Source organism: Macaca fascicularis, chromosome 8 (genome assembly GCF_037993035.2).
Source record: "Macaca fascicularis isolate 582-1 chromosome 8, T2T-MFA8v1.1".
In the NCBI taxonomy this organism is placed as follows: Eukaryota; Metazoa; Chordata; class Mammalia; order Primates; family Cercopithecidae; genus Macaca; species Macaca fascicularis.
This window is the reverse complement of record NC_088382.1, coordinates 37,987,772-38,015,737: the sequence shown is the minus strand read 5'-3', so window position 1 is coordinate 38,015,737 and position 27,966 is coordinate 37,987,772.

Here is a 27,966-nt window from a genome sequence, read left to right as displayed (position 1 = left end):
CACCTCGAGTTGTGGCAGATACTGCCTTTGGAAAATAGAGTCTAGTTATCCTGAATTATCTGAATAGGCCCAATTTAGTCACATGAACCTTGAAAACTGGAAAAAAAGCAAAAGTGTTGATCAGAATGATGTGATGATAGAAGGGGCAGGAGAAGTTTGAAGAGTGAGAGGAACTCTGCCTGCCTGAGTTCCTCTTATTCTTGACTCAAAGTCAAGACTTCTGAGTTACTGACTTTGAAGATGAAGGAAGGGGTCCCTGAGTGGAGGCATGTGGGCAGTCTCTACCAGGTGACCAATAGCTCAGCTAGCCAAAAAAAAAAAAAAAAAAAGAAAGACCTCAGTCCTACAGCTGCAAGAAACTGAACGAGCAAAGAACTAGTTTATCCCATAGAATCTTCAGTAAGAAACAGCCCAACTAACACCTTGATTTTAGTCCAGTAAGACCCATGCCAAACTTCTGACCTACAGAACTGTGAAATAATAAATTTTCATTGTTACAAGCTGCCTAATTTTGTGGTGATTTATTATGCCTGTCATAGAAAACTAAAATCCTCTCTTATCAGCATACTTATTCTTTCTTCTTGCCGACTAACAAGTGTTAAGGATTCTGCAGTTAAAAAAAAGAAAAAGAAAAAAGGTCTGAAAATCTTTCCCATAGTAAATTATTTAAAACTTTTATGTTATGCCTACCATGACAGTATGTGTATTTTAAAAGACAATTGTCTAGAAATGATGAGGCATATCTAAAGAAAAAAGCATTCATGGTCAAAACTAATTTAATGGTAAAATACATGGGGCAAAGAACCTTCTTAGTAACTTTTCAACATTATTTCTATAGGAAAGTGTATGAATTTTTAAATAGATACATAATATTTGTACATATTTATGGAATACATGTAATATTTTGGTGCAAGCATGCAATGTGTAATGATCAAATCAGGAAAATTAGTATACCCATTACCTTATACATTTCTAGAACATTTCAAATCTTCTCACTATTGTGAATATACAATACAATATTGTCACTCTACTGTGCTGTCAAACACTAGAACTAATTTCCTTTAACTAATTTTATGTTTGTACCCTTTCTTCATCCCCTTCATGCAAAGGCACCCTTCCCAGTCTCTCATATCCAACATTCTGCTGTCTACCTTCATGAGATTAAATGTTTTGCTCTCCCATATGAGTGAGAACATGTAATATTTGTCCTTCTGTGCCTGGTTTATTTTACTTAACGGCCCCCAGCTCCATCCATGTTGCTGTAAATTGCAGGATTTTATTCTTTCTTTATGTCTGAATAGTATTCCATTGTGTATACACACCACATTTTCTACTGATGGATACTTAGGTTGATTCCATATCTTGGCTATTGTGAATAGTTCTGCAATAAATATGGGGGTGAAGATATCACTTTGATATACTAATTTCCTTCCTTTGAATAAATTCCTATTTGTGAGATTGCTGGCTTTCATGGTAGCTCTATTTTTAGTTTTTTGAGAAACTTCTATACTGTTTCCCAATATGGCTGTACTAATTTACACTCCCACTTAGAGTGTATAAAAGTTCCTTCAGAAAAGTCATGCTTTTGCAGAGCATGAGATCTACTGAAGCATGTGTTATACAAATGTACATGTAACCGCCAGGCGCGGGGGCTCACGCCTGTAATACCAGCACTTTGGGAAGCTGAGGCAGGTGGATCACGCGGTCGGGAGCTCTAGACCATCCTGACTAACACGGTGAAACCCCGTCTCTACTAAAAATACAAAAAAATTAGCCGGGCATGGTGGCTGGCGCCTGTAGTCCCAGCTACTTGGGAGGCTGGGGCAGGAGAATGGCGTGAACCTGGGAGGCGGAGCTTGTAGTGAGCCGAGATCTCACCGCTGCGCTCCAGCCTGCACTCCAGCCTGGGCGACAGAGCGAGACTCCCTCTCAGAAAAAAAAAAAAAAAAAAAAAAAAAAAAAGGACATGTGCATGTAACTAGAAGGACTAGAAGGACGAAATCAGGAAAGTGATAGAGAATTTGGAAATTATCAGGAGGAAAGATGACTTCGTAGACAGTGCTAACTGTCCTCAATTATTATTAAGAAAAAGTGACAATGGGAGAAATGAAATAATCTGTGGTAAAGAAGTCATATTTAAAGTACTTCGTGCAAGTTATATAAAAGATATATGAGAGAATAGAATATTTTGAGACACTAGCCAGCACAGCGTGCTCCCATCCACACACATACATCTGCTGATCTGTGATGTCACCCTTCTTTCTACTCAGACAGCATTTAGGGTGTTTAATGGTGTGTTCTAGAAAAGAGGTGATAGAGGAAAAATAGCAAAATAGAGTAATGGGTGGTGAGCTTTAGGGCTTCTGATAAGGTTTTAAAAAATAAGAAAAACAGTTTTGAGCAAAAGCTTCTGAACTTCAGATGCTTGGGTTCTGGAGTATCAAATTCACAACCAAGAGAGGTTGAATAATCAGAACAAAACACATTACTGCTGAGTACAAATAATTTTGAGGATTGGATAAAATACATTATAAAATGAGATGAAAAAGAGAGACTACTGGGTATGGGATGAGGAAACAAAGCAGGCAGAGCTCCTCAGTGGACAGAGCCATCCTAATCATCAAACAAATGAAGGCTATTTGTTGCCACTGCTAGGGTGTCCTATAGGAACATATTCAGGACATACAATTTTTTAGTCGGCATGTGACTGAGTATTTTAGACCACAGATTCTGAGAAATGTTAATAGTTTACCTCTATTTTGTCACTCACTCTCTGCCATCGAAACAACAAGCATATTTCCCATTGATCGTCTAAGAGGGTTTATGTTTGTGTGAGAAACTTCATAATTTGCCAACACCATTGAACTTGTATTTCTTATATTTTATAGCCCATTATAAAGGCACATCCAACAGGATAATTCAGGAATGAAAAGTGAAAGCCCATGGAATGCCTCGTTGTTGTTGTTGTTGTTGTTGTTGTTGTTGTTGTTATTATTTCGGGACGCAGCCTCACTCTGTCGCCCAGGCTGGAGTACACTGCCGCGATCTCGGCTCACTGCAACCTCCGCCTCCCGGGTTCACGCCATTCTCCTGCCTCAGCCTCCCAAGTAGCTGGGACTACAGGCGCCCACCACCACACCCGGCTAATTTTTTGTATTTTTAGTAGAGACGGGGTTTTGCCGTGTTAGCCAGGATGGTCTCGATCTCCTGACCTCGTGATCCACCTGCCTCGGTCTCCCAAATTGCTGGAATTACAAGCGTGCGCCACCACGCCCAGCCATGCCTCCTTATTAGACATCTCTGAGTTGGAGCTAGATATGATACAAAAGATGCTATGTGGGGTGGTGCATAGATCCTATTTTTTGTTTTGTTTTGTTTTAGTGTTGGTGAAATGCCATGCCCTCTCAAGTAACTGAAAGTGTCCCATTTAAAATGAATATAATGAGTATATATGTTTGAGAAATTCTTAGTTACTGCAGGATTTCACAAAGCCTTTGATATCCTAATGTATTCTGTAAATCTTCAAGAGAGGAAAAAAGTATACAGGACTTCCCAAACTTAATTAGCCATGGAAACTCTTTGATTTACTCTTCAGTTTTAGAAAAATCTATTCACATCTGACAGAACATTATTTTTTTTTTAACAGATGAGAAATGATGGAGCAAATGGCCACTGAGTTCCACTAAAGCTCTAAAATTTTCTGACTCTTTGATCACATTTTTTTTTTCTTGTGTCTAAGCAAACAAAAGTAAATGGGACAGATCAGAGTAGCATAGTTAATTCAGAAAAAGACATTAGAATATAAAAAATTTGTATATATAAAAGCTGAAAATTCAAACAAAGAAAATTGAATATTTATACAGTTCAGAAATCTGTTTGGCTATTGTGGAAAAAATAGTTAAATTTATATAACATAGTAGTTGGAGTAAATAATAAATTACTGTTGACAAATAGCTCTCCATTGCAACATTATTTTTTTAAGTTGTGGGTACAGAATCAGGGACCTAAAGTCTTTCCATTGTCCATTGCCTGAGATGTTGTTCTCATTTGATTGGTTGAAACTTGGATTGCAAATATTGTACATCTTGGTTCCAGCTTATAGGAAGGGACAGCAGCATAAATGAAGAGGTGCAGACGCACAGATATAGAAAATTTGAATATGATACCCATCACTACCATCCATCTTTCATCAGTGATGACATCCTAACATGAACAGATCTAAATGCATGCTTGGAAATGCATTCTCTCACTGAACAACTGTGTGTCACCTACAACTCCATTACAACACAATGAGAGAACGGATTCAGTACACAAATAGCCATCTCCACTGCACACATAAGGAAATGTATGTTAAATAGCTCAAGAGATAGACAAACACACACACACACACACACACACACACACACACACACACGAGAGGTCTTCAAAAACTTCGTGGAAAATACACATTATGAAAAAACAATGCATGGATTTCAATGCTTCTGTAAAACCAATATAAATTTGTACTAAACTGCTTTAATATGTCTGAACAGGATCTAGTCTGAGACACTGATAAGGATAAGACAACAGTTTGAAAAAAGCCTCTGTAAGATCAACATGCATTCTGCTAAAATTAAAGCAAGAACAAACATCAAATTTATGGCAGAGTGTGGGTGGAAGAATGGTGAAATTATTGATGCTTTACCAAAAGTGTATGAGGACAATACTCCAAAGAAGTCAGTAGTATACAAATGGATAACTTGTTTTAAGAAAAGATAAGATGATGTTGAAGATGAAGCTCTCAGAGGCAGACCATTGACATCAATCTGTGAGAAAAAAATTAAGTCTTGTTTGTGCCCACATGGAAGACAACTGACAATTAACAGCAAAAGCAATAGCCAACTCCATAGAATTCTCAAGTGGTTCTACTTTTTTTTTTTTTTTTTGAGATGGAGTCTTGCTCTGTCGCCCCGTTTGAAGTGCAATGATAATGGTGCCATCTTGGCTCACTGCAACTTCCGTCTCCTGGGTTCAAGTGATTCTCTGGCCTCAGCCTCCTGAGTAGCTAGGATTACAGGCACCTACCACCATACCTGAATTTCTGTATTTTTAGTAGAGATGGGGTTTTGCCATGTTGGCCAGGCTGGTTTCAAACTCCTACTTACACAATTTTGACTGAAAACTTAAAGTTCAGCAAACTTTCCACTCAATAGGTGCCAAAACTATTGCGTACATATCAACTGCAGACAAGAACCGAGCTTTCAATGGAAATTTTAACCAAGTGAGATCAAGAACTTGAAACATTTCTTAAACGAACTGTAACAAGAAAGAAACACAGCCTTATCATACCATCCTGAAGACAAAGCATGATCAAAGTCATGGCTACCAACAGGTAGAAGTGGTCCAGCCAAAGCAAAAGTGGACCAGCCAAGAGCAAAGGTCATGGCAACAGTTTTTGTTTTGTTTTGTTTTGTTTTTTTCCCAATACTTAAGACATTTTGCTTGTTAATTTTCCGGAGGGTAAAGAACAACAACATCTGCTTATTATGAGAGTGTTTTGAGAAAATTAGCCAAAGCTTTAGCATAAAAACCCAGAAGTCTTCACCAGAGAGCCTTTCTCCACCATAACAATGCTCCTACTCATTCCTTTCACCAAACAAGGGCAACTTTGTGAGAGATTTGATAGGAAATAATTAGGTGTCCAACTAACCGTCCTGATTTAGCTCCTTCTTCTTTTTGCTTCCTAATCTTAAAAAAAAAATCTTTAAAAAGCCCTCATTTTTCTTCAGTTAATAATGCAAAACAAGGCTGCTTTGACATGATTAAATTCCCAGGACCCTCAGTTCCTTAGGGATGGACTAAATGACTAAATCACTTCCAAAAGTGTCTTGAACTTCACGGAGCTTATGTTGAAAAATACAGTTTATATTTTTAATTTTTATCTTTTAATTCCATTTTCACAGACTTTTTGAAGTGCCTTATATACATATAGACAGATTTTAAAAGCTAAAAGAAATACGTGATGATCAACCTGATCTTCCAATGGAAAAAATAAAATCTGTTTGACATAAAAACAATGAAATTACTGCCAGGGAAAAGCATTGTTTGTATAATTCTTTAATGCTCTAATGTATGTTTGCCTGTTAATTCTTCTAGCTAAACTTTTTTTTCACAAAAGGTTTAATTTTTAAAAACTTATTTTCTAAGATAAACTTTGGAATTTACTTATTGTTCCTACTTTTTTCCTTTGTTTCTCATCTGTTAACTTTAGGTTTTCTGTTTATTATATACAATTAATATTATTATTAATTTTGTACTTTTTTTGGTTGTTTGTTTCTCAGTTTCCTAAGTTAAGTCCTAATGTATTTTCTTCTGAAGGTGTTTATGACTTTTACTTATTTTCCAAGTAAAGTATTTCTGGGTCCTTTAGATTTGACGTAAATTTATCGTTAAAATTATTTTCAAAGATATTTCATAATTGATTATCTAATTTATGCTTTCAGCCAAGGGTTATCATGGTAAAAGTGTTTTAGTTTATAAAATCCCTACTTCTGAATAGTTGCTGATATACATTTGTCAGTTACGAGATTGATATTTGTATGTGCTTCCAGAAATATAATTTCAAGTTATATAAATTCCTTATATACCTATTAAGCTGAATCTGTCAATACTTTTATTCAGTTTATCTATTTTCTTTGTTTTTTTCTTTTTCTTAACGTTATATCTGACAATTCTGAAAGAGGTGTTTTAAATCTACCAGTGTCATTTTATTTTTATGAAGATTTCTGTATCTGGCAGCTTTATTCAGAAAACAAAACACATCAATTACTTCAAGCAGGGAGAGACTGAATAAGGTGAACTGGTACTGATAGAAGTATTAGAAAGGCTGGAAGAACAAAGGTCAGGGAGTCTCCAGTACCCCTCAGCTGCACACTGATTTTGAGAGTCAGGAAGATCCAAGAACCTCACACAACTCTTGTTGAGCACAACTACCTCCAAAATCACAGCAGCTGTTTCCTAGGAAAATGCACAAAGCCCATTAGAAAATAATCTTATTTCTGTAAGGCTGCCTGAGGAAAAACAGTATGATTTTAATTTTTCTTTTTTCTTTCAAACCTCATCTGTTTCTTGGAAATAAATTTTCACACTACTGAGTTACCAACAGATAACCTGTTACGTTCTGCCTGTATTTCTATTAGATTTAAAACTTATATTTTTAGTTGTGGTGTGGTTTTATGCATACAGGTTTAAATGCATTTTACACTGTTCAATTACATTACTGTGTTTAATTGCATAATTTCTTCTTTTTTCTCTTTGTAGTATTTGATCATATATTTAATCTGATTTTCACATTGTCATCTTTCTTCCTTCCTTCCTTCCTTCCTTCCTTCCTTCCTTCCTTCCTTCCTTCCTTCCTTCCTCCTTCCTTCCTTCCTTTCCTTCTGTTGTTACTTTCTTCCCTTTTTTTTTCTTCGTTTTTGTTTTTGTTTTGTTTCATTTTGTTCTGTTTTTGCATTCGTCTAATATCTCTTTGGATACCCACTTAAAATTTATTTTTATTTTTAAAAAATTTCAAATTTACAAATGACTTACAAAGGTAGAATATAGTTCATGTATACTTTTCTCCCAGATTTCTATAATGTTAACATCTTACATAAACATGATATATTTATCAAAACTAAAAATTATATTGCCACAATACTATTAACAAAATTAGAGTATTTATTTGGAGTTTTTTCATTCTTTCAATATACGTCCATTTCCTGTTCCAGTATCCAATCCAGAATACCATGCTGCATTTAGGCATCATGTAGTAAATACTCCTCCAATCTGTGATCGTTTCTCAGGCTTTTCCTGTCTTCATGACTTTGACACTTTAAGGAATACTGGTGATGTATTATAGAATGTCCTTCAATTTTGGTTTGTCTGATGTGCTCTCTTGTTTAGACTGGACTTATTAATTTTTAGAAAGAATACCACAGAGTTGAAGTGCCCTTCTCATCAAATCATATCAAGAGGTTTATGATATCCACATGGTTTATCACTGATGACATTATCCTGATCACTTGGTTAAGGTGGTGTATACCTAGTTTTTCCACTATAACGTCATTATTTTTCCCTTTCCACAACCTCCTTGTTAAATGTGTGTCACTAAGTCCAGTTTACACTCAAGGTGAGGAAAGTAAGCTCTCTCTACAGGAAGAAGTGTATCAAGAATTGGTAGACAAGTGATAAAATTGTCATGACAATTAATAGTTTGGCGCAATATTTGGGGGCTAAGCAACCATTGTGTTTCCTTTTAAAGTTTTATCCGGTAGTTTCAGCACTCACTGGTGGATCCTGCTTTGGGCAATTATAACTGGTGTTCTAATCCTGACTTTATTTTTATCATTGTTTCTACAGTTATTAATTTGAAACTTTTTGTAAGAAAAATTTGTTACTGCTCCTGCACTTATTTATTTGCACAATTGTCTGTTTATTTTGGTGTGTACTTATGGGAATTTATTTTATTCTTTGAGTTTTAACCCAGTACTAGCTCTTTGTATTTTGTTGCTAAGATCATTCCAGCGACAGTCATTGCATGTAAGTGTAAGCAGCAGCACTTTCTGCTGCTACAAGATGCAACAGGCTCATCTTATATTTGTCTTGTCCCAACCCAAGAATAATCTGTTTCTCCAAGGAGTTCTGGGCACGAATTATGCTCATTACTATTGGGGTGCACTGTTTCTACACCTCAGTAAAAAGAGATAGAAAATATGTGGGCTGGGTGTGGTGGCTCATGCCTGTAATCCCAGCACTTTGGGAGGCTGAGGCGGAGAGATCACTTGAGATCGGGAGCTCAAGACCAGCCTAGTCAACGTGGCAAAACCCTGTCTCTACTAAAAATACAAAAATTAGCTGGGGGTGGTGGTGGACACCTGTAATCCTAGCCTTGGGAGGCTGAGGTAGGAGAATTGCTTAAACCCAGGAGGTGGAGGTTGGACAGTAAGCTGAGACCGTACCACTGCACTCCTGCCTGGGAGACAGAGCAAGACTCCATCTCAAAAAGGAAAAAAAAAAAGAAAATATGTGTATGCATGCTAACTGATGTATCCCTATATATATATAAATATTAATATGAATTTGTACTAATATCTCTAAGTTTAATACAATACCACTTCAACATATGAATTTTGGGGGGATACAATTTAATTCATAACATAAGATAAATGGGAAAACATCAATAGCTGTTTTATTTTTACAGTAATCATCACATATAAATAGGAAAATATTATTTATTTAAAAATAACAAAAATATAAATCAATATGAATATACTTAACACAGGAGAACTACACACTTACAAATAACTAAGGTGGTAAATTTTATGTGTGTCTTAACACAATTAAAAAATGAAAAAAAAAGTAAGAACAAAGATAACATAGATCTCTGACCTATACAAAGAAAATAACAAGAACGTATCAAAGAATAAAATTATTGGAGCTAATATAAAGCTGTACTGTATTCTTTGATGATATAACTCAAATTCATTTGAAAATCTTTATTTAAATAGTTATAATTGTAATGGGTTGAATGGTGCCCATGAAAAATATATGTCCAAGTCATAATTTCTCATACCTGTGAATGTGATCTTATTTGGATTAGGGCTTTGCAATTGTAGTTAAATTAAGAATCTCAAGATGAGAACATCCTGGTTTTTCAGTGGTCCTAAATCCAATGATTCATGTCTCTCTCTATATATATATGAGAGATTCTGATACGGAAATAGAAGAGAGACACTGGGAAAAGTTGAATGAAGATAGGGATACAGATTGGAGAGAAGCTTCTACAAGCTCAGCCAAAGACTTCTAGAGGCACCAAAAGTAGGAAGACGGGCATGGACCGGAATTCTCCAAGCCTCCAAAAGGCAACAATGCTGCTAACAACTTGATTTTGGAATTCTGGCCTCTGGAACTGTAAGAGAATATACTTCTGTCATAAGTCCCCAGGTTTGTGGTAATTTGTTATAGCAGCCCTAGGAAACTAACAGAGTACTTACAGTACACACAGAATTAGATGAATTGAATAAAATGATATTAAACTTTATGTAAGAATGGAGTAAATTTTAAAGAACAAATAAGAGTATGAAAAAATGGTCTAATAAAGCACATGACTCACCAGACATTAGATTATAGGGCACCTGTCTAAATCGACACAAAATAATTATGATTATGACATAAGTATTTTTAGAGTACATCAATTTGAAACAGACCCAAAATATAAAAATAAAAATTGATGTTTATATTTTATATAATTTTCATATTGTAAATTATATAAATTCATATTTTATATAATTTTTTATATCTGAAATATAAAAATAAAAAGTTAATACATGACCAAGGACCTAATTGGATTCAGAGACAAAATGTAAATTAATTTAGAAATAATACTGGCACAGTATTAACTTCTGGAGAAAATAAAATTTGGACCCCTTATCAAACCTATATCAAAAATTAAATTCATATATAATAGAGATTGAACTGTGTTTTAAAAATTCTTAAGTAAAGGACTTAGGTAGTGCATTCAAACTCTATGATTCCTTAGCTGGGCCTCGTGATGCACACCTGTAGTCCTAGCTACTCTGGAAGCAAAGACAAGAGTACTGCTTGAGCCCAGAAATTTGAGGCTGCAGTGGGCTATGATCATACCACTGCACTGCAGCTTAGGCAACAGAGGGAGACCCTGTCTCTAAAAAAATTGAATAAATAAAAGATTTTTAAAAAATCTACGACCTTAAAAGAAACTAGAGAGAATTTCAGCAACAAAGAAATATTGGAATATTTGAAGATATTAAAATTAAAAACAAAAACTTTTGTAGAGCAGGCAACAGATGAAACAAAGTCAACAAACCAATATTAAAGAAGACAAAATTAGTAAATTATATCATGGTTGATAAAAATGTTAAGATTTGAAATATATATGCATAATACAATATATATACATAGAAATCTTCATATTAATGAGAGGTAAATATTCTAATAGAGAAATAGGCAATTCATGGAGAAGACATTTAAAACACTGACAAAATTATGAAAAGGGACTCAAATAGAGAAAAACCAAGACAAGTCATAGCAAGATATCAATTTATAACCATCAAACTGGGGGGCGGGGGAGGACAATAATTACTACTGCTGATGTCAAGAGGGAATTCTTACAAACTCACTGGAAATTCTCCCAGATATGCCTCTTTAAAAACAAAATATGTTATAATACATTAAATGTGTATACTTTCACTCAGAAATACCACTTTAACAAATATATTTTATAGATAAAATATCATATACAAAAAGGTCTTCATAAAAATGTTGAGATTGCTCAATATTTTTAGAACAACAAAACACTAGAAAAAGTGAATGTCCATGAACATATCACCACTATAGGAGAAGTGGTTTAATAAATGATGACATTATTTCTACTACATAATGCCATGCAGTAATTTTAAAATATGGTATTATTCTGACTGTGAACTTAAGTGACTTTTCATGATATACACCAATATCTTTTTAGAAACTACAATGACAAATAATTATTATCTAAGTAAGAAGAAAATATGAAAGTGTTTTTCGGACAAATAATGTGAGATCAATGTTTAGATGATGTTGGAAAAGAAGAGGAGAGAAGGAAGGAGGCAAGCAAACATGAAAACCGGGAAGTAAAACCACAGTGAAAAGAAATGCAGAGTCCCTTTATTTAAAAACCATATATATATGAGTACGTTTGTAAAGAGAATTAAATAATCTATAAATCTACAGGGCTGTCCATGAAAGTGTTAAGAGAGGGAGAAAAAAGGCAAATTACAGGTATATGTGCACAGTTTCGTTTGAGTTACACAAGCCAACAATGCACGTCTGTGTATATGCTTCTTTTTTGTGTGTCAGAAAAATGAAAACCATAGACCGAAAAAGAAGCTGTTAATGTGGAAATGAGTTAGTAGAAAATAACTTCTTTTTTTCTTTATACATTTTGTATTGTTTGTTATGCATATTTTACAATTAAATTAAAATTAGATAAAATCTTCAAAAATAATTTGCATAAAAAAATTTAAGGCCAGGCATGGTGGCTCATGCCTGCAATCCCAGCACTTAGGGAGGCCAAGGTGGGCAGATCATCTGAGGTCAGGAATTGGAGACCAGCCTGGCCAACATGCTGAAAGCCCATTTCTACTAAAACTACAAAAATTAGCCAGGCATGGTGGCACCCACCTGTAATCCCAGCTACTCGGGAGGCTGAGGCAGGAGAATCACTTGAGCCGGGGAGGCAGAGGTTGCAGTGAGCCAAGATAGCGCCACTGCACTCCAGCCTGAGTGACACAGGAAGACTCCATCTCAACAAAAAAAGAAAGAAGGAAAGAAAGAAAGAAAGAAAGAAAGAAAGAAAGAAAGAAAGAAAGAAAGAAAGAAAGAAAGAAAGAAAGAAAGAGGGAGGGAGGGAGGGAGGGAGGGAGGGAGGGAGGGAGGGAGGGAGGGAAGGAAGGAAGGAAGGAAGGAAGGAAGGAAGGAAAGAAAGAAAGAAAGAAAGAAAGAAAGAAAGAAAGAAAGAAAGAAAGAAAGAAAGAAAGAAAGAAAGAAAGAAAGAAAGAAAGAAAGAAATTTAAATTACACAAAATTTCAAAAAAATCACCATGAAAAAGTAAATACATATTAACTGCAAATAAATCAAAATTTTTAAATCCTTAGTATTTAAGCTCAATATAATACTTGAGGATTTGCATAAGCTCAGTAAGAAAAACATAGAGTCAGCAAAAGATAAACTGGGAATAAATTTCAGACAACGTAGAAAAGAAGAAATATCTAAATAAATGTTCAAATTTATAACAATTTGGAGAAATAATTATAACTACAAAGTTACTACTTGTCACCTTTCTAATTAGCAAAGATGTACTTAAAATATTGGTGAGAGTACAGTATGAAAAACACTACAACGTTCTGTTGACAGGAGTGTAAATTAGCACATATTTTGGATAGACCTTTGAGAGTCTATTTTAAGTTATGTAAAATAAATATGTTATGATCAAAAGACTGTAACTTTAGAAATATATCTTAAGAAAAATAATATAATACAAAAAGTATGATTAAACTTGAAGAACTATAATCATTGTGTATGATTATAAATTAAAAATTAATACTACGTTAATCATAAGAAAATAACTTGTAACCAAACAGAATAGTAAGCAACAGTAAAAGTGACACTTTACTCTTTTTAATGGCAAGAAAAAATGCACTAAGCATCTTTATATGTTTAAACAATTATACCCATATAATGCAAAGTAACATTTTTGTATAGTATTTCCATTTTTGAATAAAGTATTAATTATAAATAAATGATATTGCTGTAGTAGAAATACTATAATATCATTGGCGTTAGAAAGGGGATGTTAGTTTTAATAAATGTCTATATTATCTATTTTTCATAACGGTGCTGATTTTATAATCTGATACAAAATAATCTACAAAAGTAAAAGAAAATAATTGCTTGGATATATATTTGCTTTTTAAGGCGTTTACTTATACTAATGTCATTTTTGCAATAACTCTAGCAGATTGATGCAATTACTGTTTTCTAAGTTCAGTAATTTAGGACGTAAAGGAAAATAAAAATCTCAGGTCCTTAAACTCATTATGCCAAAGAGAAAGTTAAGCTAGGAGACTGAATCATGCAACGTGGCCCACATTTTTTCTTTGTTTTTTGTTTGTTTGTTTGTTTGTTTGTTATTACTTCACAACTTTGATCAAAGAATTATCCATTAGCCAGAACCCCAAAGAAAGGCAAAGGGCCTCAGGCATCTGAAGATGTTTTGCTGGCCACAAAATTTTTCAAGATGCATATACTCCCATAAAACAAGGACATACCAATTATAACTTGAGGTCTGCAATCTAAGTGTGGCTCCTAAAACTAAAGTCTGTTAATTTTCACCCCGATAGTGCTTATCTTGCCAGGTATGGAACAAAAACAAGATGATGTCAATCATTCTTTTCCTTACCCCTCCTTCTTCCTACTTATCTTACCCACTTTAAGGAACTGTATAAGTAATAAACCTCCTGAGAAACTATTCAGATGACTCCAGTCACAGATATGTCTGTGACTTGTGTTTTTCCAGGCGTGCCCTCAAGCTCTAGCTTAATAATCCTCTATTGATTGAGACTCTTGACTTGGTTACTCCTTTAATTTAACTAGAATATATTTAATGCAACTGCACCCAGATCTCCCAGGTCAAATCCTATGCTCTTTTTCTCTCTCACATCCCCTTGTGTATTGATTAAGAATTGACCCTTTATATGTTTCTTGTATGGCGATTGCTATCTTTATTCTGATATGCTTATCTTCTTGTGGTTACAGATTAAATCACTCCTCCTGAGAGCTAGGGACAGCATTGTCCTTGAAAAATGGAGATACTCATGATATCAGTCATTATTGAATCTGGTAAGTTTTTCTTTATCCTTTTTTTTAAAAAAGTAAGTTCTTGCTGTTTTAATGAAACAAATTGAGAAATTATTTTCTAGTAGAAATACATGGGCATTAGGTGTCATTAAAATTAAAATTCAAAAGTGTTCAATCTCAAAGCAACATTTTATACCTTTACAAATTAGTTAACAGATCTTAAATCAAAGGCCACCATTTACAGATCAAAACAGTATGCCTTCAAATGGTTGAACTCTATGGTATGTGAATTATGTTTCAATAAATCTATTTCAAAACAAAACAAAATGTGTAACTTTTAAACTGAGACAAAGACATTTCATCTATCAATGGAAAGAAATGAAGTCAACAGAAAAATAATATATACATTTTATGAGCTTGTTCTTATTTATTTCTGCCATCATATACTCACACACACACACACACACACACACACACACACACACACACGGCATATATACATACAAGATGGCAGAAATAAATAAGAATATAGCAGTTAGTAAATAATATAAGTGAAATAAACTAAAAGTAATAGTTTTCAGATTAAAATTTAAAATACAATAATATGTTCTCTATAAAAGATGTAGTTTAAAAAAAAAAAGACAGACAAATGTTAAAAACTAAAACCAATGAACCAGGCCAATATGGGGAGAGCAATGTTTTAGAAATCCTACATTCTGTCAAAATAAAATTGGGAAATGTTGAGAAATACTGTTAAAAAAGAAATATACCACAGTAAACATAACCCAGAATACAGCCTCAATATATACTGAACAATTGACAGCACTACAGAAAAACATATAGATCAACATTTTAACCTGAAAATCCTAATACACCTTTCTCAGAAGGTGGTAGAACAAGAAGAATAAAAGTAAGACCATAAAGAAGACGTCTAGCTTCAGTTCCAACATGTACAGGGTGTGAAATTGTCACTCTCATTCTAAAAACAAGAAAAAGTCAAACAAACTAAAGACCAATGACTTTTCTCAAACCTTTCATGGATTAGAGCTTAGAGAACAAACTTCACCGCAAATCCAGAGTCACAGCCAAGATCAGTTTACCTGGAGCAGAAGCCATAAACTTATAGGTACCCTCAAATGGTAGTTTCGATGAATTGCTATAGGCTGTGTGTAGATTACCACGAGAGTGAGAAAACTTCTGGGGGCAGCAGTCGTGAATGGGGCGACCCCAGTCTTGGGTGGGGATCTCAGTTTACTTCGAGAAACCCCATCAAGTTCTCACATAATAATGCCAAGAAAGATCCTGTCTGGCAGTGAGAGGGATGAGGTGTCCACGACCAAGACATACATGTGCATGGAAAAATAGTGTAGCAGAGCCTTATCTAACCTGGGGAAGATGTATTCCTAATATTCAGGCTCTCCATAGCCTTTTCGTTTCACCAAAGGGGAGGGAAGCTATACCACTGAAAAAATACTAGGTGAAGGTCACAACCTGAAGACATACCAAAAGACTGAGATTTTATCATAGAATTTTATTCTAAGATTGTAGACTTGGTGGCCTCCCCCACACTTTAACACCACACTAAAAGTGCTCCAGTATAACAATGGTGAACTGCAGCTGAACTACCTGCAAGATGCAGACTCTCTGAGAAGGAGAGTACTGAGAGAAGCCCAAAGTCAAAAGACACATGGACCAGTTGAACAGGTTAGAGAACCCAGAAATAAAGCCACACACCTCAATCATCTGATCTTCCACAAAACTGACAATAACAAGCAATGGGGAAAGGACTCTCTAGTTAATAAATGGTGCCAGGATAACTGGCTAACCATATGCAGAAGATTGAAACTGGAGGTCTATCTTTAACCATATACAAAAATCAACTCAAGATGGATGAAAACATAGAACACAGGGATGAAAACATAGAAAATACCATTCTGGACATTGGCCCTGGCAAAGACTTCATGATGAAAACTCCAAAAGTAATTGCTACAAAAACAAAAATTGACAACTGGAATCTAATAGAACTAAAGAGCTTCTTCACAGCAAAAGAAACCACCAACAGAGTAAAGAGACAACCTACAAAATGGGAGAAAATATTTGCAAACTAGGCATCCAACAAAGGTCTACAGTCCAGAATCTATAAAGAACTGAAATCAACAAGCAAAATCTACTTCATTAAAAAATGAGCAAAGGCATGAGCAGAGACAATTCGCAAAATAAGACATACATGCAGTCAGCAAGAATATTAAAAAATGTCCAATATCACCAATCATTAGGGAAATGCAAATCAAAACCACAATGAGATACCATCCCACACTGGTCAGAATGGCTATTACTAAAAAGTCAAAAAACAACAGATGCTGGAGAGGTTGCAAAGAAAAGAGAATACTTGTATGCTGCTGATGGGAATGTTATTAGTTCAGCCACTATGGAAAGCAGTCTTGAGATTTTTCAAAGAACTGAAAAATACCATTTGACCCAGAAACCTCATTATTTGGTATTCACCCAAAGGAATATAAATTGTTCTACCATAAAGACACGTGTATGGGTATGTTCATCGCAACACTATTCGCAATAGCAAAGACATGGAGTCAACCTAGATACCAATGATAGACTGGATAAAGAAAATATGAGACAGGTATACATGGAATACTACATTTGCAGCAAAATGAATGCAGATGGAGGCCAATATCCTAAGCAAATAAATGCAGAAACAGAAAAGCAAATACCCTACATTCTTACTTAAAAGCGGGAGCTAAATATTGAGTACGCATAGACACAAAGAATGGAACAACAGACACCAAGCACACTTGAAAGTGGAGGGTGGGAGGAGGTGAGAATTGAAAAGAGCTACCTATAGGGTATTAGGCAGATTATCTGGTAACTAGGTAATTAGTTATTAGCAGTGACAAAATTATCTGTACCTCAAACCCCCATGGCACACAATTTTCCCATGTAACAACAAACCTGCACATGTATCCCTTGGAGCTAAAATAAAAATCAGAAAGGAAAAAAAGAAAGTAGAGACAAAAATAAAAACACTAGAGAAATTGAACCCTCTGGCCCCTACAGCTATAACAAATGTTAAGTACTGTACAACTCATAGTCAGATTAACATAAATTCACACACTCAAAACCCATTTACCTAAATTCTATTACCTGATACAACAAGACCCCGTTTTCCAAGTAAAATTACAAGACATGGTAAAAGGTAAGAGAAAAAAGAGGTCTGAAAAGACACAGCAAACATCAGAACCAGATTCATATCAGAATTGTTATTTGGGAAATAAAATAAATAATAATAAATTTGTTAAGACCTCTGCTTTAGTTTGGTCAGGTTTTCCCAGAGAAACAGAACCAATAAAATGTGTGTGTGTGTGTGTATGTGTGTGTGTGTTTCCAAACAGCTTTGTAATTCAGCCAGCTGCAGAATGTGATCCTGATTTTGCATTTAATTTCTAACAAAATCAGTCCTGTGGCTATAGGAGATAAGATTCTCCTTTAGGGCACACATAGAAACTTTAAGTTTATTTGTACAGCACTTAAATTGAGAATTTGAATCCCAGAGCTCATAATTTTCTTCCAACACTTTTTGTTCACCTACAGTAAGAGCAACCAGCCAATCTTATTAAAGTAGTTTTCCAAAATTGCTTGAAAGTATCACATACATGGTCACTCAGCTCCTTGCTTCATGTAAATGGTTGATTCGGTGTATCCAATGCAAATATTTGGCGCATCTCTATTGCCAGACCATGCCAACAAATTTTAGTGTTCTTTTTTCTAGTAAGGAAATAGACCCCTTACTGTCTTTACATTTAATTAGTTTAAAGAGCCAACTCCAGCAACTCCATGATATGGTTTAAATCTGTGTCCCCACCAAATCTCACGTCCAATTGTAATTTCCAATGTTGGAGGTAGGGCCTGGTGGGAGATGATTGGATCATGGGGGTAGATCCTTCATGCACAGTTTAGTACCATCCCTTTGGTGCTGTTCTCATGATAGTGAGGGAGTTCTTGTGTGATCTGGTTGTTTAAAAGTGTGCAGCCCCTTCCACTTCACTCTGTTGCTCCCACTGCTGCCATGTAAGACATCTGCTCCTAATTTGCCTTCTGCCATAATTGGAAGTTTCCTGAGGCCACCATAGAAACAGAGCAGATGTCAGCATCAGGCTTCTTGTATAGCCTGTGGAACCATGAGCCAATTAAACTTCTTTTCTTTATAAATTGCCCAGTCTTAAGTATTTTTTATAACAATTGGAGAACAGCCTACCACAGAAAATTGTTACTGAGGAGTCAGGTATTTCTATGAAGACACCTGAAAATTTGGAAGTGACTTTGGAACTGAGTAACAGGCAGAGGTTGGAAGAATTTGGGGGGCTTGGAAGAAAACAGAAAGATGAGGGCCAGTTTGGAATTTCTTAGAGACTGACTAAATGGTTGTGACCAAAATGCTAGTAGTGCTATGGACAGTGAAGTCCAGGCAGAGGAAGTCTCAGAAGGAAATAAGGAAGTTATTGGGAACTGTAACAAAGGTCACTTTTCTTATGCCTTATTAAAGAACTTGGCTGCATTGTGTCACTACCCTAGAATCTGTGGAACTTTGAACTTGAGAGAGATGATTTGGGGTAGCTGGTGGAAGAAATTTCTAAGCAGGAAAGCATTCAACATGTGCCTTCACTGCTTCTAACAACCTATCTCATATGTATGAACAAAGATATGACCCAAAGTTGTAACTTATGTTTAAAGAGGAAGCAGAGTATAAAAGTTTGGAAAATTTGCAGCCTGGCCATGTGGTAGAAAAGAAAAGCCAATTTTCAGGGGAAGGATGCAAATAGGCTGCAGAAATTTGTAAAACTAAAAGAAAGGCAAGTACTGATAGCATAGACAATCAGGAAAAAAACCTCAAAGGCATTTCAGGGGCATCCCCTCCTATCACAGGCCCAGAGGCCTAGGAGGATTGAATGGTTTTATGGCTAGGCTCAGGACCCTGCTGCCTTTCATAGCCCCAAGACTCTGCGCCCTGAATCTCAGCTGTTCCAGTTCCAGCTGCATCTCAAAGGGGTCCAGGTACAACTTGTGCCACTGTTTCAGAGGATGCAAGCCATAAGTCTTTGACAGCTTCCATGTGGTTTTAAGCCTATGGGTGTGCAGAGTGCAAGAGTTGAGGCTTGTGAGCCTCCACCTAGATTTCGGAGGATGTATGGAAAAGCCTAGGTGCCCAGGCAGAAGCCTACTACAGGGATGGAGCCCTGATGGAGAATCCTTACAAGAGCTGGGAGGAGGGGAAATGTAGGGTTGGAGCCCCCATACAGAGTCCCCACTGGGGTACTACCTAGTGCAGCTGTGAATAGAGGGCTATCATCCTCCAGACCTTAGAATGATAGATCCACAGGCAGCTTGCAATCTGAGATTGAAAAACCTGCAGGCACTCAGCATATCATGAGAGCAGCCACTGGGGACTAAACTGTGCAAAGCCATAGGGGTGGAGCATCCAAGAACCCTGGGAGCCCACCCCTTGCATCAGTGTGCCCTGGATGTGGGACTTCGAGTCAAAGGAGATTATTTTAAAGCTTTAAAATTTAATGACTGCCCTACTAGGTTTTGGGTTTGTATAGGGCCTGTAGCCCATTTCTTTTGATGATTTCTCACTTTTAGAACAGGTGTATTTACCCAGTGCCTGTATCCTCATAATTTCTTGAAATTAGCTAAATTGTTTTTTATTTTACAGGTTCATAGGCAGGAGGAACTTTTCTCAGGTGAGACTTTGGGCTTTGACTTTTTCAGTTAATTCTAAAATGAATTAAGACTTTGGAGATTATTGGGAGGCACGATTGTATTTTGCAATGTTAGAAGGACATAAGATTTGGAAAGGACCATGGGCAGAATGAATGGTTTGGATCTGTGTCCCCACAAAATCTCATGACAAATTGTAATCTTCAATGTTGGATGTGGGGCCTGGTGGGAGATGACTGGATCATGATCCTTCATGAGTAGTTTAGCACCATCCCTTTGCAGCTGTTCTCTTGATAGTGAGTGAGTTCTTGTGAGATCTAGTTATTTAAAAGTGTGTAGCACCTTACCCTGCTCTCTCTTGCTCCTTCCCCTGCCATGTAAGACATTTGTTCCCCCTTTGACTTTTGCAGTAATTGGAAGTTTCCTGAGGCCTCCCCAGAAGCTCAGTAGATGCCAATGTCTTGCTTTCTGTATAGCCTATGGGGCTACAAGCCAATTAAACATCACTTCTTAATAAATTACCCAGTCTTAGGTCTTTGTTTGTTTGTTTGTTTGTATTTGAGACAGAGTCTTGTTTTGTCACCCAAGCTGCAGTAAAGTGGTATGACCTTGACACTCTGTAACTCCGCCTCCTGGGTTCAAGCAATTCTCCTGCCTTAGCCTCCTGAGTAGCTGGTTTCACCATGTTGGCCAGACTGGGTCTTGAACTCCTGACCTCAAGTGATCCGCCTGCCTCAGTCTCCCAAAGAGGTATTTCTTTATACCAATGGGAGAACAGCCTAATACACCCACATAATCAATTCAATTTATTATTAAAATTAAGTTTCTGTAGAGTGACTCTTGGTACCAAAATCTGTATTAGTCAGGGTTCTTCAGAGAAACAGAAACAAGAGAATATCTATCTGTCTATCTAGATTTGGAAAAGAAGATAAAGAAATGTGTTAGGTTTCTCATAGGTGTTGACTCACATAATCAAGGAGGCTGATATTATGGAGAGCCTCCATAATATGGAGAACTCCTATATCCGCTTTCTGCAAGTTGGAGACCTAAGAAAGCTGATAGTGTAGTTCAAAGACTTGAGAGCTGGAGAGCCAGTGGTGCAGATTCCATGCTGAGTCTGAAGGCCTGAGAACTAAGAGCATTGAGATCAGAGGAAGATCAATGTCCTAGCTCAAGCAGACAGGCAAAGAGCGAATTCAACCTTCCTCTGCCATTTTGTTCTATTCAAGCCCTCAGTGGATTGGACAATGTCCATCCACACTGGGGAGAGTAATTTGCTTTATTCAATTCACCAATTCAAATGCTGATCTCTTCCAGAATCACCCTCACAAACATGCCAAGAAAAAATGTTTAGCCCAATATTGGGGCACCTCTTGGCCCAGTCAAGTTGACACACAAAAGTAGACATCATAGAAATTGTACAAAATGTATTCTCAGATCATGGTAAAATTCAACTAGAATTTAATAACAGAAAAATAGATGAAATATCCCCCAAATGCTTTGAAATTAAATAACATGCTTCTAAATAACACATGGGTCAAGCATTCTCATGAAAAGTTTTCAAAATTTGTAAGTAAATAAAAAATTAAAATGCAATTTATAAAAATATTTGGGATATAGTAAAAGCAGAGCTGATAAGCAGAATTTATAAGGTTAAATGCATATATTAGATTTAAAAATATCTAAAATAATAAGCTTCTACCTTAGGTATGTAAAAAAAAGAATAAGTCCAAAGAAAGTAGAATGAAATAAACACTAAAATTAGAGCAGAAGTCAATGAAATTGAACACAGAAAAAGAATAGAAAAAAAATCAACATTAACAAAGGCTGGATCTGTGTCTCAAGTCTGTGACCTTGTGCTTCTCTGAAAAGATCAATATCACTGAAAAGGTCAAACTAACAAGAAAAAAAGAGTGGAGATAAAAATTACCAATATTGTGACCAGGTGCAGTGGCTCAGTCTGTAATCCCAGCATTTTGGGAAGCTGAGGCAGGTGGATCACCTGAGGTCAGGAGTTCAAGACCAGCCTGGCCAACATGATGAAACCCCATCCCTACTGAAAATACAAAAATTAGCTAAGCATGGTGTGCACACCTATAATCCCAGCTACTAGTGGGAGCTAAGTCAGGAGAATTGCTTGAATCTGAGTCTCTTGAATCTGGGAGGCAGAGGTTGCAGTGAGCAGAGATCATGCCACTACACTCCAGCCTGGGCAGCAGAGTGCAACTCTGTATCAAAACAAAACAAAAACAAAAGCAAAAACCAATTACCAATATTGTAAATAAAAGAAGAGTAAACAATGCTGATGTCATGGATGTTAAAAAGATGACAAAGAATACTGTGAACAACTCTATGTTCCCCAACTCAATAATTTAGATAAAATGAAAAAATTTCTTGAAAAATACAAATAGGGAAAACTCCCACCGGGAGAAATAGGATATGAGTAGACCAATAGCTACCAAAGAAATTGAATCAAAAATTAATACCCTTCCAAAAAAAGAAATGAGCAGGCCAAAATAGTTTACTGGTGAATTTTCCCAAACATTCAAGGAAGCAATGATATCAATTCTTGACCGTCTCTTTTAGAAAATAGGAGCAGAAGAAAAACTTTCTAACTCACCCTCCAAGGCCAGCATTGCCCAATATCAAACCCGATAAAGATATTAGAAGGACAGAAAAATACAGAATATTATCTTTCATGAACATAGATGCAATTATGCCTTTTAACATTGTGAATTATGATGATAAGTTTTCTGACTTATTCTTGTATAATTGAATAACTCAGTAAACTCTTACGTAATAATTTTCTTAAATATTCTTTTCATTCAGGAAGTAAATATGCCATGTAACATTTTTGTATCTATGTTGATAGTGAAATAAACTCTAAACACTTTTTAGTTGCCTATATTTTTTTGTAATCTTGATTAAACTAATTTCACACATTGAGTTGAATGGTTTATATTTAATGAAGAAAAATATGTAATACAGTTGTACACCTAAAGGTTTTGGTGATCACTTTTAGGAAAAAAGAAATGTAAAAGAATGTCCTAATCTCCATTAAGACTATGTTCCAAAATGTATAGCAATAATTATACTTAACATATAAAATCTTGATGCATTTTACTTAAATTGGGAAAAAATGCATGTGCCCCAGACCTGCACAGTCATTTATTATTCTGGTGCTAGTGACAGACCTCAATTCAAATAGGATGCTTGATTCTGAAACATAGAGAAACATAAATTATAAACAAAAAGAAACAATAAGTCTAAATATTGAAAGGGAAGCGATAACACAGAAAAAAAAATACTAGAACAATAAGAGAAATTGTTAAGAATTAGCAATATAGGCCAGGCACGGTGGCTCATGCCTGTAATCCCTGCACTTGGGAGGCCGAGGCAGGTGGATCACGAGATCAAGAGATCGAGACCATCCTAGCCAACATGGTGAAACCCTGTCTCTACTAAAAAACACAAAAATTAGCCAGGCATGGTGGTGCGTGCCTGTAATCCCAGCTACTTGAGAGGCTGAGGCAGAAGAATTGCTTGAACCCGGGAGGCAGAGGTTGCAGTGAGCTGAGATCACACCACTGCACTCCAGCCTGGTGACAGAGGGACACTCGGTCAAAAAAAAAAAAATTAGCAGTATAAAATCAACTTACAAAAAAGACATAATTTTATTATAACAGCAATAGCCAACTATAAATTATAATCTAAATAAGGTATCATTCACCACTGTAGCAAAGTTCACAAAAGATCTAGGGATTGACTAACATTAAAAGATTATTGCATACATAATTTTATGCATTAATGAAAGATATAGAAGATCTGGATATGGCATATGCACATGTTCTTATATGGAAAACAATTGTAATCATATGGATTTTTCTCAAATTAACATAAACATTTGAATATAATACAAATAAAAATTTCAGTGCAACATTTTTGGAAGAATATGATAAATTTACTTTAGAGTCAATATGAAAGAGTAAAGATTTGTAATTAACAAAATCATTTATAAAAAAATGATAAAGAAGAGTAATTTGTCATAAACATCCTAGTATTTACTAAAATGCCTTAATAATAAAAGCATTGTTGCACTGGAAGATAAAGGGATAAGAAGAACAATTTAAGAGGATGGAAACCCCAGAAACAAATATATTATATTTATTACATATATGTATTATAACAAATGAGTTCTATTAATCAGTAAGGAGGGTTGGGTGACATAACATATTTAGCAAAAATCGGTTCCCTACTTTACAACACGTAAATATTAGGCACAATAAGTAAGTAAAAAGTAAAATATAGAAATGTAATAGTAAAAATTGAAAAATTAAAACTGTTTAGAAAAAAGTTAGAACAATATATTTTTTAGATGGTATCACTTCAAGAATTCTTAAGTGGGATCTCAGAAGCATGGACTACAAGGAAAGAAAGAGAGAAAGAGACAAACAAATTAACACAAAGAGAGACAGACAGAGAAACTGAGGTGTGGGTAGGGACAGGGAGAAAGAGGTTTGTTTACATCAAAATAATTGATTTCTGTTTACTAAAGAAAACCTTGAATAAAGTTAATGCATAGATAACAGTGTGTGTTGTGCATAAAATTGACAGAAGAGATAAAGAATTTCTGCAAAACAACAAGAAAAAAATACACCTCAGTGGAATAATTGGGCAAAGTATAAAATATACAAAAAGGTAATTTATATAAGAAGAAACTCAAATAGCTTATACGTTAGTAAAATATTCAGTATTATTAAAAGTAAGAAAAATGTGATAACATTAAAACAACAATAAAACATCACTTTATATTAGAAAACTACATACTCCCCAGCAATGGCAGTGTTGTGGACCTCCCCTACAGTGCCAGGGGAAATGCAGACTGATGCATCGATTAGACAAAAAGAGGAAGCACTCTTGAAGAACTCAATATACACAGAATCAGAAATCCAGTAATTTGGCTGCTGAATGTAAACCTTACAGAAATTCTTACATATATATTTACATACATGCAGAGACAAGTTGAAGATATTTATTGGTGTTAGTGGTTGCAAGCATTTGGAGGGTTAAACCTATGCACCCATCATAAGCTAAGTGGATGTGTAAAATGTAGCAATGCAAACTAGAGTGGAATTCATGTACAGATAGCAACAAGGATAGAATTTAAATAAAAATAAAGTGTTGAGTGAGAACAAGTAAGAAACATAATAATATTCTTATATAAATAAAATTTATGCAAACAGAATAATTTACAATTTGTAGGAATGCATACCATTTCAATTTGATAACTTTGCAAAATGGAGCCAGAAGCAAATTATAAGTATTTATTCTTTGCTGTAAGATATAATCTCAAAAAAATAGAAGTGAGGCAGAGAAGCAAGGAATGCTAAAACAGAGGGAGGCATTCCTGTTCTGGCTACCTCTTCATGATGAGTTACAAAATGGCACAATTTGTCACTCGTGTGTCTTGTGTATGTCCTTGGTCAGGCATTTCTGGACAGATGCCATGCAAAAAACTATGCTTTGGAAAAGTCAACAGGACATTGGAATGGAGACAGAATTAATTGCATAGGTTGCTCACATCTCCTGTCTCGATTGGCCAAAATTTTTCTCACAGGGAATTAACTGTACCTCACTTTAAGGTTGAGGAAGGGAATTGGTCCCCGGGGAAGACAGATCGCATGCCTTATGGTGTGGTACATTGTGTTGTGCTGGGAGAATTTAAAACTCTCAAGTGGAATCACTGGCTGTAGCATTGACTGAGGTTGAAAAAGTGGGCAGATTCAAGGAAGAAGTGACTGTGAGGAGATATATGTCATAGATGGCACACATGCAAACAAAAAGTTACATACATATTCAACGTATTAAAATGGCTGATCATGCTGAGGAGGCAAGAAGGAGTGGGGAAAGTGGATAAAAGGGAATAAGTAAAACAAGGGTGTTTGGTGGGAACAAGAGTGGTAATGGGTCATGAACTAGAGTATAATTAAATTTATCTCTGATATAGTTTGGATCTGTGTCCCTGCCCAAATCTCATGCTGAATTGTAATACCCAGCATTGGAGGTGGGGGGCCTGGTGGGAGATGATTGGATAATGGGGGTAGATTTCTCATGAATGGTTTAGCACCATCCCCTTGGTGCTGTCCTTGTAATAGTGAGTGAATTTTCCTAATATCTGGCTATTTAAAAGTGTGTGACACCTCGGGCTCTCTCTTGCTCCTGCTCTGGCCATGTGACACGTTTGCTTCCCCTTCACTTTCCACCATGATTGTAAGTTTCCTGAGGACTACCCAGAAGACAAGCAGATGCCAGCATCATGCTTCCTGTAGAGTCTGCAGAACCATAAGCCAATTAAACCTTTTAAAAAATAAATCATCCAGTCTCAGGTATTTATTTATAGCAATGTGAGAATGGACTAATACAATCTCATTCCTGTAAAACTAGAAAGAAAGGAAAGTAAAGAAAACCCAATAGATTGTGTCTTAGCAGCAAACACATGTGGTATAAACTCCCAAATGTGAAGACCCTTTACATATTGAATTAATCAATAACCACTGCATATTATGGAAGAAGATATGCTAGTTGTTTCTTTTCAATGCTGAAAATGAAATCAATATTGGTTTTGTTCAATTAAAATGAGGGATAAAATTATGTGATAAAAGTAACATTTCTTATATTACAAATATTATTAAGAGTTCTAAAGAAGACTAGGCAGGATTAGTTGAGTCCATGAAACTCAATAAAGAGAAACTGTTTACTAATATCTTGCTAAAGGTGTTTAATTAATGCAAATCAAAACCACAATGAGATACTATCTCACACCAGTCAGAATGGCTATTACTAAAAAGTCAGAAAATAACAGACGTTGGCTAGGCTGCAGAAAAAAGGGAACATTTATACACTGTTAGTAGGAATGTAAATTAGTTCAGCTACTGTGGAAGGCATTTTGGAGATTTCTCAATGAACTAAAAATAGAATTACTATTTGATCCAGCAATCCCATTATTGGGTATAAACCTCCCCACCTCCAAAATATAAAACTCCACCAAAGACACCTGTGTTCACATGTTCATCACAGCACAATTCACAATAGCAAACACATGACATCGATCTAGGTGCCAATTTGCTGTGGATTGGATAAACAAAATATGGCATTTTTACACCGTGGATTACCACACAGCCACAAAAGAGAACTAAATCATGTCTGTTTCAGCAATATGAATGCAGATGGAAGACATTATCCTAAGCAAATTAATGCAGAAACAGAAAATCGAATACTGCATGTTCTCACTAATAAGTGAGAGCTAAACATTGGGTACTCATGGACATAAATATGGGAACCAATAGACACTGAGGACAAAAAAAGGGGGAAAAGAGAGAGGTAGGGAGGAGTTGAAAAACTACCATTTGGGTTATATGTTCATTACCTGGGTGAGGGATTCAATCATACCTCAAACCTCAGCACCATGCAATATACCCTTTTAATGAACCTGTACATATACCCCCTGAATCTAAAATAAAAGTTGAGGGAAAAAAAAAAAAGAAATTGCTTATAAACCATAAGTCCCCCAGGACTTGAATAGAGAAAGAACTGTCTCTATAAAAGAGTAATGTTTAATATTTGTTAGGTCCCTTTTGTCTGCAAGTGACAGAAACCCAACTCAAACAGGATCTAAGTCAACAACAAGGGAATAGGCAAAAGATATTTACGGTCATATCTTATAAATTAAGCAGTGAAATTGGTGTCAAACAGTGCAATTGAATCCATAGTCTCAAACAATCTCATGAATTTGTGGCTTGTCTTCATATTCCTTTTCTCCTTTCTGGCTTCTCATCTGT